Below are 15,958 nucleotides of genomic sequence, written 5' to 3' on the forward strand. Positions count from 1 at the left end.
TAAGGGACTAGATCTGATAGACAAAGTGCCTGATGAACTATGGACGGAGGTTCATGACATTGTACAGGAGACAGGGACCAAGACCATCCCCAAGAAAAAGAAATGCAAAAAAGCGAAATAGCTCTCTGGGGAGGCCGTACAAATAGCTGAGAAAAGAAGAGAAGTGAAAAGAAAAGGAGAAAAGGAAAGATATACCCATTTGAATGCAGAGTTCCAAAGAATAGCAAGGAGAGATTAGAAAGCCTTCCTCAGCGATCAGTGCAAAGAAGTAGAGGAAAACAATACAGTGGGAAAGACTAGAGATCTCTTCAAGAAAATCAGAGATACCAAGGGAACATTTCATGCAAAGACGGGCTCGATAAAGGACAGAAATTGTCTGGACCTAACAGAAGCAGAAGACATTAAGAGGGGGCAAGAATACACAAAAGAACTGTACAAAAAAGGTCTTCACGACCCAGGTAATCATGATGGCATGATCACTCACTTAGAGCCAGACGTCTTGAAATGTGAAGTCAAGTGGGCCTTAGGAAGCATCACTACGAACAAAGCTAGTGGAGGTGATGGAATTTCAGTTCAGTTCAGTTCAGTTCACTTCGGTTCAGTCGCTCAGTCGTGTCCGACTCTTTGCGACCCCATGAATTGCAGCACACCAGGCCTCCCTGTCCATCACCAACTCCTGGAGTTCACTCAGACTCACGTCCATCGAGTCCGAGATGCCATCCAGCCATCTCATCCTCGGTCGTCCCCTTCTCCTCCTGCCCCTAATCCCTCCCAGCATCAGAGTCTTTTCCAATGAGTCAACTCTTCCCATGAGGTGGCCAAAGTACTGGAGTTTCAGCTTCAGCATCATTCCCTCCAAAGAAATTCCAGGATTGATCTCCTTTAGAATGGACTGGTTGGATCTCCTTGCAGTCCAAGGGACTCTCAAGAGTTTCTCCAACACCACAATTCAAACGCATCAGCTCTTCTGCACTCAGCTTTCTTCACAGTCCAACTCTCACATTCATACATGACCACTGGAAAAACCATAGCCTTGACTAGACGGACCTCTGTTGGCAAAGTAATGTCTCTGCTTTTCATTATGCTATCTAGGTTGGTCATAAATTTTCTTCCAAGGAGTTAGCGTCTTTTAATTTCATGGCTGCAATCACCATCTGAAGTGATTTTGGAGCCCCCAAAAATAAAGTCTGACACTGTTTCCACTGTTTCCCCATCTATTTTCCATGAAGTGATGGGACCAAATGCCATGATCTTCATTTTCTGAAAGTTGAGCTTTCAGCCAACTTTTTCACTCTCCTCTTTCACTTTCATCGAGAGGCTTTTTAGTTCCTCTTCACTTTCTGCCATAAGGGTGGTGTCGTCTGCATTTCTGAGGTTCTTGATATTTCTCCCGGCAATCTTGATTCCAGCTTGTGCTTCTTCCAGCCCAGCATTTCTCATGATGTACTCTGCATATAAGCTAAATAAGCAGGGTGACAATACACAAAATTGACATACTCCTTTTCCTATTTGGAACCAGTCTGTTGTTGAGCTATTTCAAATCCTGAAAGATGATGCTGTGAAAGTGCTGCCCTCAATATGTCAGCAAATTTGGGAAACTCAGCAGTGGCCACAGGACTGGAAAAGATTTGATTTCATTCCAATCTTTAAGAAAGGCATTGCCAAAGAATGCTCAAACTACTGTACAATTACACTCATCTCACACACTAGTAAAGTAATGCTCAAAATTCTCCAAGCCAGGCTTCAAAAATATGTGAACCTTGAATTTCCAGGTGTTCAAACTGGTTTTAGACAAGGCAGAGGAACCAGCGATCAAATTGCCAACTTCTGGATCATTGAAAAAGCAAGAGAGTTCCAGAAAAAAAACATCTATTTCTGCTTTACTGACTATGCCAAAGCCTTTGACTTTGTGGATCACAATAAAATGTGGAAAATTCTGAGAGAGATGGGAATACCAGACCACCTGACCTGCCTCTTGAGAAATCTGTATGCAGGTCAGGAAGCAACAGTTAGAACTGGACATGGAACAACAGACTGGTTCCAAATAGGAAAAAGAGTATGTCAAGGCTGTATATTGTCACCATGTGTATTTAACTTCTATGCAGAGTACATCATGAGAAATGCTGGACTGGAAGAAGCACAAGCTGGAATCAAGATTGCCAGGAGAAATATCAATAACCTCAGATATGCATTTGACACCACCCTTATGGCAGAAAGTGAAGAACTAAAGAGCCTCTTGATGAAAGTGAAAGAGGAGAGTGAAAAAGCTGGCTGAAAGCTCAACTTTCAGAAAATGAAGATCATGGCATCTGGTACCATCATTTCATGGGAAATAGATGGGGAAACAGTGGAAACAGTGTCAGACTTTATTTTGGGGGGCTCCAAAATCACTTCAGATGGTGACTGCAGCCATGAAATTAAGACACTTACTCCTTGGGAGAAAAGTTATGACCAACCTAGAGAGCATATTAAAAAACAGAGACATTACTTTGCCAACAAAGGTCCATCTAGCCAAGGCTATGGTTTTTCCAGCAGTCATGTATGGATGTGAGGGTTGGACTATAAGGAAAGCTGAGTGCAGAAGAACTGATGCTTTTGAACTGTGGTATTGCAGAATACGATTTAGAGTCCCTTGAACTGCAAGGAGATCCAACAAGTCCATCCTAAAGGAGATCAGTTCTGGGTGTTCATTTTAGGGCCTGATGTTGAAGCTGAAACTCCAATACTTTGACCACCTGATATGAAGAATTGACTCATTTGAAAAGACCCTGACGCTGGGAAGGATTGAGGGCAGGAGGAGAAGAGAACGACAGAGGATGAGATGGTTGGATGGCATCACCGACTTGATTGATGTGGGTTTGGGTGGACTCCAGGGATTGGTGATGGACAGGGAGCCTGGCGTGCTGCAGCTCATGGGGTCACAAAGAGTCGGACACGACTGAGCGACTGAACTGAACTGAACTGAAAATACTAAAAACACATAATTTTAAACTTTCATGTGGCCAAATTAAAATAAAAATGAAAAGTTACATTAATTTTAATAATGTATTTTATTTAATCCAATATATACAAATAAATATTTCTACAAATAAAATAAATAATTTAATAATGAACATTCTTTTGCTATGATCTGGATCTTTGAAATCCAGTATATTTTACATCCAAAGAATATTTCAGTTGGGACTATCTGTATTTTGAGATAACCATGTGTGGCCAATAGCTACCTTATTGATCAGAACAAGTTGCTTTTAAAGGCAAATGAAAAATGTGTAGTAGAGAAGTTGAGTTGGGGGAAATTTGTCTTTCTTTGAAAAGAATTACAGCTGTATTCTTTCTTTTGGCTATGGTTTTTCTTTCTTTATTATGTTTTGCCATGTGGAGAAAAAGGAAGCCAGGATTTTAGAAGATACATGATGACATCTTCATCTTAAAATGCTGGATGACATGAACCCAAATAACAGGCATTAATGTGTGAAGATTAAAATAAGAGAATACTCATTTGTTTGCTATTTACAACACGTAGTCCTCAAATCCTCAAAATCGGCAGTGACAGAGTTGAAATGGAGCCATGCATAAAATTTGGAAGTCACAGAACCTAATGAAAAATGTAAATAGAAATTTTACTATTTACTCATGATAAGTAAAAAACATTAGTGCTAGAATAAGCAATAGATGTAAATATCAAAGATATATCAGAAGGTAGATGATAAGCATCATCATTTGTAATTTCTGAACTTTATACTGTTTACACATGCTTATGTATATATATATATTAAATCAGCTATTTTGTGTTTTATTATTGTAATAAATATATTTTCTATGAAATGTTTAATAGTGAAAATATTATAATTTATTATTTATTCTAATAACTGCAGATGGTGATTGCAGCCATGAAATTAAAAGACACCTACTCCTTGGAAGGAAAGTTATGACCAACCTAGATTGCATATTCAAAAGCAGAGACATTACTTTGCCAACAAATGTCCATCTAGTCAAGGCTATGGTTTTTCCAGTGGTCATGTATGGATGTGAGAGTTGGACTGAGAAGAAAGCTGAGCGCTGAAGAATTGATGCTTTTGAACTGTGGTGTTGGAGAAGACTCTTGAGAGTCCCTTAGACTGAAAGGAGATCCAACCAGTCCATTCTAAAGGAGATCAGTCCTGAGTATTCATTGGAAGGACTGATGCTAAAGCTGAAACTCCAATTCTTTGGCCACCTCATGCAAAGAGTTGACTCACTGGAAAAGACTCTGATGCTGGGAGGGATTGAGGGCAGGAGGAGAAGGGGACAACAGAGGATGAGATGGCTGGATGGCATCACTGACTTGATGAACTTGAGTTTGAGTGAACTCTGGGAGTTGGTGATGGACAGGGAGGCCTGGCGTGCTGCGATTCATGGGGTCGCAAAGAGTCAGACATGACTGAGCAACTGAATTGAACTGAACTGAGTATGAACAGGAAACCTGTCTCTTCAAACCAAATAAGCATTATCCATAAAATTCAAAGCTCAGATTTTGTTGATGAGAACTTGCAGTTTGCTTATACATTATCCATAGTTAGACCTTTCCTCATATATCCAGAAAGAGTGAGATAGATAAATATTTGAGACCAGACCCAACTGACACAGGATATTGATCTTGAGCTGGGAGAACAATGCAGAGGGCATACAGACAATGGTGATGGCCCTTCAGGCCAACATTTTAACATCACATCATCTATCAAATATGCATTTATGTCTAATTTAGTCAAACCCTTGTTATGGTGCTAAGGTTTCAGTAATGAGCAAATTGGCAAGGTCCATATGTATAAGAGCAAAGTCTCTGAATTTGGAAGAAACAGAAGTTCAAGAAGTAGTGAGAAATATCAATAGGTAGGAAGAATATAGCCAAGGAGAACATAATATATGGGTACAAAGCCATGGCCACTTGCAGAGAGAACATTATAAACAGTTTTTTGCAAATAAATTTGACAGACATTTGACAACTAAACAAAATGAACAGATTTCTTAGTGACACAAGTTATTAAAACTGAGATTGATAATTAATATTATATGTCAAATTAGCTGGGCCATGAGATGCACAGATAGTTGGTCAAATGTTATTCTGGCTATCATTCTCGATGTTTCTATGAGGGAGTTTTGAATGAGATTAACATTTAAATCAGTGGACTTTGAGTAAAGCCATTCATAATGTGGGTGGGCCTCATTCAATCAGTTGAAGGCCTGAATAGAACAGAAAGATGGTGTCACTCTGAGCAAGAGAAAATTCTCCACCTGACTGTTCAGACTTCTTCTGCAACATCAGCTCTTCCTGGTTCTGCAGCAGATGTCCTTCAGATTAAAACTGGAGCATTACCTCTCCTGGGTCTCCAGCCTACCTGCTCACTCTGCCAACTTTGAACTTTCCAGCCTCCATATTGATATGAGCCAATTTTTTTACATATATAAAAGTATATATATATATATGTGTGTGTGTGTGTGTACATACACACATATATATACATATATACATACACATACACTGATGCAGGAATAGAAAATCTGAATAGAATGACACCTACTAAAGAAGTTCTATTTTATAACCTTTCCATAAAGAAAATTCTAGTCACAAATACTTCCATGATGAATTCTAATAAACATTTAAGGAAGAAATAATATTAATTTCCAAAAACTCATAAAAATAGAACAAAGGAAATGTTTAGTCATTTTATGAGACCAGAATTACTCTGAAAACAAAATGAGGAAGAAATATTGTAAGAGCATTTCTAATCAATTTCATTCATAAATGTACATATAGAATCTTAGCAAATCAAACAAGTAGTATATTTAAAGGGTAATATAGTATGACCAAGCAAAAATTGGCCTAGAAATGCAATATTGACTTAACATTCAAAAATCATTCATTGTAATTATTTGAATTAAACTAAAACAATTTTGAAAAACAGAGTGAAATTCAATTCACCTTGCCAGATATTAGTATAAATCACAAAGCAATTGTAACAAAACATTGCAGAACTGATTCAAATGTGACCAGATATTTCAACTTAGAGGATATTTTGGACATGAGATTCTTGTATATAAGAATATAGCAAATGTCATCACTGACAACATAAATCACTACTGTAGATATTTATTACTTAGTATATTGTGTTAATAAAATTGCACCCTCATTTGCAGAAAATGAAGCTGGTTATATATGTTAGAATAACCACAGAGGCGGTATTCAAAGTCTTTTTTTTTTTGCATTCTTTTTTTTAAATAAATTTATTTATTTTTATTGAAGGTTAATCACTTTACAATATTGTATTGGTTTTGCCATACATCAACATGTATCTGCCACAGGTATACACGTGTTCCCCATCCTGAACCCCCCTCCCTCCTCCCTCTGTGTACCATCCCTCTGGGTCGTCTCAGTGCACCAGCCCCAAGCATCCAGTATCATGCATTGAACCTGGCCTGGCGACTCGTTTCATATGAGTAGTACATACAGCGTGAACGCTAACAGACCAGAGTGAATAGGCATTTACATAACTAAAGGCCATCTGCTTGCCAAATATTTAACCCTTAACCAGGCAATGGCATCCCACTCCAGTACTCTTGCTTGGAAGATCCCATGGACGGAGGAGCCTGGTAGGCTGCAGTCCATGGAGTCGCAAAGAGTCGGACATGACTGAAGCGACTTAGCAGCAGCAGCAGCAGCTTGATCCTAAATAAATAGGTTAGTAGGACAGTGGTCACTTCAGTCGTGTCCAACTCTGTGAAACCCCATAGACGGCAGCCCACCAGGCTCCCCCGTCCCTGGGATTCTCCAGGCAAGAACACTGGAGTGGGTTGCCATTTCCTTCTCCAATGCATGAAAGTGAAAAGTGAAGTGAAGTCGCTCACTCTTAGCAACCCCATGGACTGCAGCCCACCAGGCTCCTCCATCCATGGGATTTTCCAGGCAAGAGTACTGGAGTGGGGTAGGACAGTGGTGGTAGCGAGTGGGAGAGGGATAGTCTCTCTCATGGGCCTTTGAATGGCAGTTGTTTGTAAACAAATGATATCTTAATGAACAAAAAGAAATGACTGTACTAGAGTAGGCAAGTGAGTATCAGCCTCATGATATACAATATAAACCATAAATAAAGACATAAAAATTAAAGATAAGACGAGAGCTTATAGAAAATATAGAAAAATGACTTTGCAAACTTGATGAGAGTTTTAACTAATCATCCAACAGTAGAAACTACTAGGAAAGCTCTAGTTAAGATTGCCTATATAGAAATTGAAGATTTCTATTTAACAAAAATATTGTATTCAAAATTAGACTGCTGATCAGGAGAGGCTATTAGCAATCTCTAAAGATAGAATTAAGTGTTCTAAATCTTCAGTCTTAAAATATACAAGGAACCATCAAGAAAAAAAAAAAGAGCAAAAAAAGGTAAAGAATATATGAGAAGGAACACCAGAATGATTTAAATTTTTGTTTATAAAAGCTTAACAATCCAAAAAATTAAATTAAAATGGTGAGGACTCTTTTCAACATTTTATCTTTTTTTAATTGGACAACAGCTAACACTGCTGTGGCTATAAGAAATCAAGGAACTCAATCCAATTCTGAAAGGAGTGCACAGGCATCATAGAGAAATCTGGTCTCCTAGGTTTATACCACAGGGAAATTTGCACACATACATTTTTTAGAAATGGTAAAGACAACATTCCTTGTCATGTAGTGATAGAAAGGCCCTGATCTAAATGTTGGCTTTGTTAATAAAAAGTATACATACAATAGAATACTACTCAGAGTTAAAAGAAATTATTTGGATTTGCATATTTTACTTTTCATAGTTTTTTTTTACATAGTTGAATGAAAAAATAAGGAACAGGATGAGATTTATAATATAATACAATATATAAAAATTAAACATGACCACTGAGAAAAATTCTTTCTTATGGATAACTTATAGATAAATAAACAATGAAGCTGAATGAGCAAGGACATGTATTAATTAAATAAGGCTTATGTCTTTTGAAGGGAGCAGAAATTAGGATTGAGATTGCATGATGAAAGTAAAATAAAGTGTTTCATTATTAATATTAAAAAGCAAAAACATTAGCATAAAGCTAAATCAAGGTCATGATATTAGTGTGTCACAATGTGAAGAGATCCTCAACTCTAGGACCCAGAAATCCCAAAGGAAAACAAATAAATAAATAAAGGACAACTTCATTTTCCATAACAATTATGAGTTAAAATCAAATCACCAGAGTTCCTTGCAGTCCAGTGGTTACAACTCTGCACTTTCACTGACGTGGCCTGGGTTCAATTCCTGGTTGTGGAACTAATAACCTGTAAGTGTCCAGCATAGCAAAAAGAAAAAAAAAACTTGCAATTAAAAATATTGTATTGCATTGGGTAATCTTTCATATCAGTAAAAATGCAATGAGAGTCTTCTCTGGAGAATGCATCTTATTTCTCAATAACTAAGTTTTCATTTGTTTCATTTCACTTTTTTCATTGTAACATTATAGTTAAGGTCATAATAAGAAATCATCTATCCATTCAACAGCGTTTATATGTGTGTTTAGTTGCTCAGTTATGTCTGACTCTTTGCAACCCCAAGAACTCCTCTCTCTGTGGGGATTCCCCAGGCAAGAATACTGGAGTGGGTTGCCATGCCCTCCTCCAGGGGATCTTTCCAATCCAGGGATTGAACCCAAGTCTCCCACATTGCAGGCATATTCTTTACTGTCTGAGCCACCAGGGAAGCCTTCAATAACATTTATGGACAGTACTTATTCTCTACTGAGAATGAACTTGAAGCCCACAGTTACTTGTGAATGAACTTATTGCATCTCTGGAAAGGAATGAGAGCATTCCTATATATAAATGTGTGAATATATGGGTGTAAATATGTGAGTTCTTGATATTCAGAGAAATAACTCATAGTATGTCTTATATACAACATAGCCAGTAGGTCTGAGCTCCCACAGGCTCTTTTTCTCAGGCTGAGACAGAAACATTATCTTCCTTAACTGCGTTCCTATCTGCCCTGGAGGGCCTTATGAGCTTGCTTGTCTTGATTTCTACCTCCACCTCAAGGGAAAAGGAATGGACAGTTACTCCAAGGTAGAGTCCCTGAGGCCAGTGTGGTTATAACAATCTCAAATTATATTTGGTTAGAGTCCCAACGTCAGTGGAGCCAGAACCCATGATTGTACATCCTCTGAAAGTGAGTCTGGGAAGCAAACCTGGAGGGGGGCTGAGAGGCATGGACACCAAGATCAGCCAGAAGGCAGAGGGGCCCTATGTCTTCAGCCCAGATGTGTATTCCTGTCCTTCCCTGAGTCAAGAGTGCTTGAGGGGTTTGAACAAAGGTAGTGAAACTGTGTCCTGTGTGACAAGAGGACCTTTCTTAACTGCCTTGGCACATCTAGGGGCTTCATATACTAAGGATGAATGTAAGCTGGATCTTGTCCATGGAAAATTAACTAATGTCTTCGAATAGCTAACAAATCAGAGAAGGCAATGGCACCCCGCTCCAGTATTCTTGCCTGGAAAATACTATGAACGAAGGAGCCTGGTAGGCTGCAGTCCATGGGGTGGCTAAGAGTCGGACACGACTGAGCGACTTCCCTTTCACTTTTCACTTTCATGCATTGGAGAAGGAAATGGCAACCCACTCCAGTGTTCTTGCCTGGAGAATCCCAGAGACGGGAGAGCCTGGCGGGCTGCTGTCTATGGGGTCGCACAGAGTCGGACACGATTGAAGTGACTTAGCAGTAGCAGCAGCTAACAAATAGTACCTAGTAGAACAATTCAGCTGTTTTCAGTCTGAAGTCTGGAAATCTAGAAACCCGACAAGAGAAAATCTGTGCATAAATACTTGATTAATCAGAGGGGAGAAAGATACTCTACACAGCGACAGACCAGAAAACAAGGGTGTGTATGAGAAGGAGTAGAGGGAGAATAACATATCTCAGTTCAATCCAAAGAGTGGTTAAGACTCCGTGATTCTCCTGCGGGGGTATAGGTTCGATCCCTAATCGGGGAACTAAGGTGAGGGAACTAAGATCCTGCTGCTTGAGGGTTGAGTGGTGAAAATAGAATTTATAAAAGCTAAAATGCTAATACTAGAAAATCTAGTAACTTTTCTGTCTCCAGATCCACCCCATAAGTTTAAAAGACAGACTGATGGTAGTATTTCACATTTATCCAAATAATATGGAGTGGGCAATCCTTTTCATCCCCTCCAAATTTCAAAGTCTATGCTTCCAGGGTGCTGTGACATAGTTCCATACTGGACTCTAAACTTGAGTTAGTTTCCTGCATTGGTCTCCAGCTTCAGCTGGCTTCCTCAGCTTGACCCTGATGGAGACAAGAAATGATTAGCTCTGGGGTCTCAATCCTATCCTTGCCATAGGCTATCTCTGATTACAGAGGAAATTGAAGAAAGGGAAAAGGTATATGCATATCTAAGTAATCCAAGTACTTTAGTCCTATAGATGAGTAGATAGATACTCAGTGCTTATTGAATAAAGCATTGGTTGAAGGGAAAAAACAGAAAGAATGAGAGAAAAAAAGGCAAGAAATCTTTAAAAAGAAAGAATAGAAAATAAAATGGGCAATTCCTCATTTCTGCTCTCTAGAAATTCTATTGTAGTACTAGAAATAATCTTTCCAAAACTATCCAGGAACTTTTAAAATACTGCATTTCTTGTAGGTTTCCTTATGGGTCCTTGTTCCCTGTGGCTGAGATGTTTTCATGTGACTAGATCCTCCAGAAATCAGGCAGGATTATTTAATGTAGTTTAACTATGGTGAGATTTGGGATTGTGTTAAGAATAAAAATGCTGTAATATTACTACATGAAGGTATGAGCAAAGGAAGAGCTAAAACACAAAATTCAGTACAAAATGACAAGTCCTGTTTGAAGGAAAGTGTGTCAGAATTTGACATGGAAATTTGCATGTGTTGTGGCAAAATTAACTGGTATAAATACAACTCTTGCTTTGTGTACTGTCTCAGAGGCACAGATGAGACCATTTTAAAACCACTTTGTAATTTACCAAGATCGTGTAAGCATTGCTATTCTTAAAAGCTGTAAAAGAACTGAGATTTAATGTAAACTCCAATGGATCTTGAAATTACTTTTGCCCCAAAGAGAGGGACAGTTCCTGGCAGACCCTATTAAGACAGACCTCCCTTGATATTAAATCAGAACATAAAAAGGAATGAAGAGAAGAGTTGAGGAAGAGGAGGATAAAGTCCAGTATCTTTGCTAACCCAGAAATTTCCCAGGGCCAATTGGTAGGAAGGTTGGAGTCTAACAAAAAAACAAAGTGAACAGGATTGGAAGTGTGAGACCAAGGACATGCATAGGTGGAAACTAATATGTGTTTTTAACATTTACATCAAATTAGGTATTTTTGATTGAATAATCTTTTCAGCTTTGGGTTCATGCTTCTATTAAAAATCCATTCCTATCTACTGAGTTCTCATTCCAAAATTACCTACTACTATATTCAACTTTCAAAAATTATATTATCCTAGAGGAATAGTTGCTCTATTTGAGGACATTGAGGAACCAAATACATTATCATAGCATTATAGGTGGAGAAGGCAATGGCAACCCACTCCAGTACTCTTGCCTGGAAAATCCCATGGAGGAGGAGCCTAGTGGGCTGCAGTCCATGGGGTTGCTCAGAGTCGGACATGACTGAGCGACTTCACTTTCACTTTTCACTTTCATGCATTGGAGAAGAAATGGCAACCCACTCCTGTGTTCTTGTCTGGAGAATCCCAGAGGCGGCGGAGCCTGGTGGGCTGCTGTCAATGGGGTCACACAGAGTCAGACACGACTGAAGCGACTTAGCAGCAGCAGCAGCAGCAGCATTATAGGGCTTATTATAATAGGAATCCTGACTTTCCAACCAATGTTCTTTAACTAATTAGATGTAGTACAGCTAAGAACTGAGTTGAAAATCAAGTAGAAATTTGCATCTAGATTGAAAGTTTTCCTGTCTGTGTGGTCTTGGTATTTTCTCAACCTTTCTGCCTCTCCTTCCCCCTCATTTGTAAAGTTACATAAGACATGCCTCCTGGGTCATTTTAATAATTGAGATAATGCTCCTAATATAGAGAGAAGAGTTTGATCCTGGGCTTTCCAGTTTGGCTCAGGGGTAGAGAATCCCACCTGCCAATACAAGAGACTCACGAGACACAGGTTTGATCCCTGGGTCCAGAGGATCCCCTGGAGGAGGAAATGGCAACCCTCTCCAGTATTCTTACCTGGAGAATCTCATGGACAGAGGAGCATGGCAGACTACAATTCACTGGATCACAAAGAGTCAGATACTTCTGAGCACACACACACATGCACATGTATTTTAGCACAATGTCTAGTAAGTATTTGAAGTCCACTTGACTCACCGCAAACAATATTTGCATTTTACCAGCTAGCTAAACACATGTAAAACAGTGAAGTTGATATATTTATGAAACAATTTATACCCATGGGATGACACTGGAGCAGAATCTTTGTAGACAGATAGAGGGACTATATACAGCATGACTTTAAAGACTCCAGGAATGCTAATATCAGACATTTTGTAGGCATTCCTCACTGCAACAAGCAGCTCATTTTTTGCAGCTTTCTTTGAACTTGCCTTTAAAATTCAGCAGGAGAGTAGTCCTGGGAACACTTTACCTTCATGTAAGTTTAGTGAGCTTGCTCAGTCGTGTCCAACTCTTTGCGACCCCATGGACTGTAGCCCACCAGGCTCCTCCATCCATGGGATTCTCCAGGCAAGAATACTGGAGTGGGTTGCCATTAGTCCTCATCTACTCTCAAAATATTCTGCACATTACTCTGTTATTATCTTATCATTTATAACTGACAATCCCAAGGGAATTTTCACCTGAGAACAAGGATAATACTTAATCTTTTTGTTCCCTCTTTATAAAGAGCTTTTTAAAAAAAAAAAAGCTAAATTAGAAGAAAGGAGTGACAGCACTGGACAGTGTATGGTATGAATGTAGGAGGCATTATCTGGTCAATTGGGCAAAGAGATTCAGAGAGGAATCACTAAAGACCTCCACACTGCTAAAATCTGGGGACCTGATCTGTAACAATCCTCAGTTGTAAGAAAACATCTTATAGCTAACTGTTCATAACTCATTCTACTTTATAAGATATTTTCATTGAAAAATAGAACTATTTCATAAATGAGGAGACACAAAAATTGCAGAAGATGAAATGAATTTATTTTCTGTGTGCAACATGAAAAAATCTTCATTTAAAGCAAAATAATCTGATAGAAACCATAAGTTTGCTCCTGAACTTTTCTCCCATTGTTAGCATAATCAGAGGCTAATTTTGATCTTAACTTTTTAGATCATAAAAGGAAGTCTGTAGAAACAAAATCCACAAGATGACATCTCACAGAAATGGCTCCACTGAGGTTTCAGACTTCCTCCTGAATTGCTTTGTCAGGTCCCCCAACTGGCAGCTCTGGCTGTCCCTGCCCCTCAGCCTCTTTTTTCTTCTGGCTATGGGGGCCAACGCCACCCTCCTGATCACCATCCGGCTGGAGGTCTCTCCACGTGAGCTCATGTACTACCTGCTCAGCCTCCTCTCCCTGCTGGACATGGTGATCTGCCTCACCGTCATCCCCGAGGTCCTGGCCATATTCTGGTTTGACCTCAGGCCCATCAGCTTTGTTGCCAGTTTTGTTCAGATGTACATCATGAATTACTTTCTTGTCATGGAGTCCTGCACATTCATGATTATGGCCTACGAGCGCTATGTGGCCCATCTGCCATCCACTAAGATACCCATCCATCATCACTGAGTAATTTATAGTCAAGGTGGCCATTTTTATCTTAGCCAGAAATGCACTTCTGACTATGTCTGTTTCCATCCTCTCTGCTCAACTCCATTATCGTGGGAGAAATGTCATTGAGAACTGCTCTGTGCGAATATGTCTGTCTCCAGACTCTCCTGTGATGATGTCCCTATCAATCGTCTCCTCCAGTTTGCTGGAGACTGGACTCTGCTGGGATCTGACCTCATCCTCATCTTCCTCTCCTACACCCTCATACTAAGGGCTATTCTGAGACTCAAGTCAGAAGGAGCTGTTGTAAAGGCCTTAAGCACATGTGGCTCCCACTTTATCCTGATCCTCTTCTTCAGCACCATCCTCCTGGTCTTTGTCTTCACTCATGTGGCAAAGAAGAAAGTGTCCCCTAATGTGTCAATGTTCTAAGTTCTAGCTCTAAGAGTCTATGAAACCATGCCCTGCTTTAAGACAGGCACTCATCTTATCATTTTCATCTCATCATCTCTCTTATCACTCATCTCATCCAGTCTCTTTTCTTCACTTTTTCCCTTTAAGCTATTGGCATGGACCTTCATACACACCCTCATGACAGTTGAAAGGAAATGGGAAATTCAAACATCGTATCAAGGGTAACTTCCAAATACCACCACGTATGATTTTGTTCAAATCATAAGGTCAAATGATCAGGCCAAAACCCAAGATCATTTATATATTCACATCATTTATAGGTCCCAGCCTACATTCATCTGCTCAGAGAAGCTTATGGCTTTCTCTATTGGTAGGGCTCCATGTATGTTTGCCTCTTGGTCTAAAAGCCAGGAGACCCTAAGAAACAAAGAGCATTTTCCTCTGAAAGCCCAAGTCATACTATGTAAATCTTCATCTTTTCTTTAGGACTGACATGTTCTCAAGATTACCAACACAGGAAAATATCAATTTGATTCAGGGAGTTTCTGCTTTCTGACCCCCAAATAAAAATGCTTAAATTCCACTATCAGTACAGTTCCCAAAATCTGGACCATTTAGCTTGGAGTAAAATATTAGATGAATCGCTAATCAATTTAAGGTATAGTTTTCCATACTTTGTCAATTTCTTGACTCCTCCATCCAGTGTTGCCAAGAAATAAATCTTTAAATTTTTCTTTGGTTTCATGACTTTTGAACTTCTATTAGTAACTATTTGAAAATGAAAATGTGTTTGTATCAGCCTAAATTGGGCTTACCAGGTAGTTCAGTGGTAAAGAATTGGCCTGCCAATGCAGGAGACACAAGTGAAATGGGTTCAATCCCTGTGTTGGGAAGATTCCCTGGAGAAGGAAATGGCAACCCACTATAGCATTTTTGCCTGGAAAATTCCATAGACAAAGGAGCCTGGTGGGCTACAGACCATAGGATTGCAAAGAGTTGGACACGACTGAGCATAACAAACAATAATAAACAATAATTTCAGGTGCTATTAGGTTCAAATTCCATTTTTACAAGACACTCTCTATTATATAAATGAGTATGACTAACTAAAGTCTCACTCTTACAAACTTTACTATTTCAGAAGAAGGTCTCAGTTCAACATGTTTTTTAACTAAATATCAATGAGAAGGGTTCTCAAAAGAAAAAGGAGATCTACTTCTAAAGCAAATTTAATTAGCAGCTATTATGAAATAGATAATTCTTGCAACCTCTAACTGATTTTTTCCAACATCTTCCCACTGATGGTCTAAAAATTTATGAGATTTTATGACTCACATCAGCTTAAAGTAAACACAGACTTTCCAATAAAATTGCAGACTGAAACTTAGATGAAATGAATTCACAGAACTGAAGAATTTACCACAAGCTATATCTACCAAAACAGAGTTTAAGAATTTTTTTTGTTTTATTTAAAACTCTGCTTTATTTTGCCTACTTACAGATTATTTTAATGTGAGAAAAGAAATTCTGTATAGCTTAAGAAATCTAAGCCAAATATCTATGTGAAAAACACAACAGAGAGTAAGAATGGCTATATCCCATTCAAAATACATAATATGAATTAAGATTTTTTTTTTCCAGTCACTGATGTGAAACTCAGGGAAGTGGATAGGAAAAGTTAGCTAATCAGACAAAGAAAAGTTTACTCTCAAAAAATGCCCATAATGAT

The 15,958-nt window shown here is 38.9% G+C and overlaps 1 pseudogene; it reads left to right on the forward strand.

Moving 5' to 3' along the window:
• LOC102189886 lies at positions 13,414 to 14,247 on the forward strand (annotated as a pseudogene).

This window comes from Capra hircus, chromosome 15 (genome assembly GCF_001704415.2).
Source record: "Capra hircus breed San Clemente chromosome 15, ASM170441v1, whole genome shotgun sequence".
Classification (NCBI taxonomy): Eukaryota; Metazoa; Chordata; class Mammalia; order Artiodactyla; family Bovidae; genus Capra; species Capra hircus.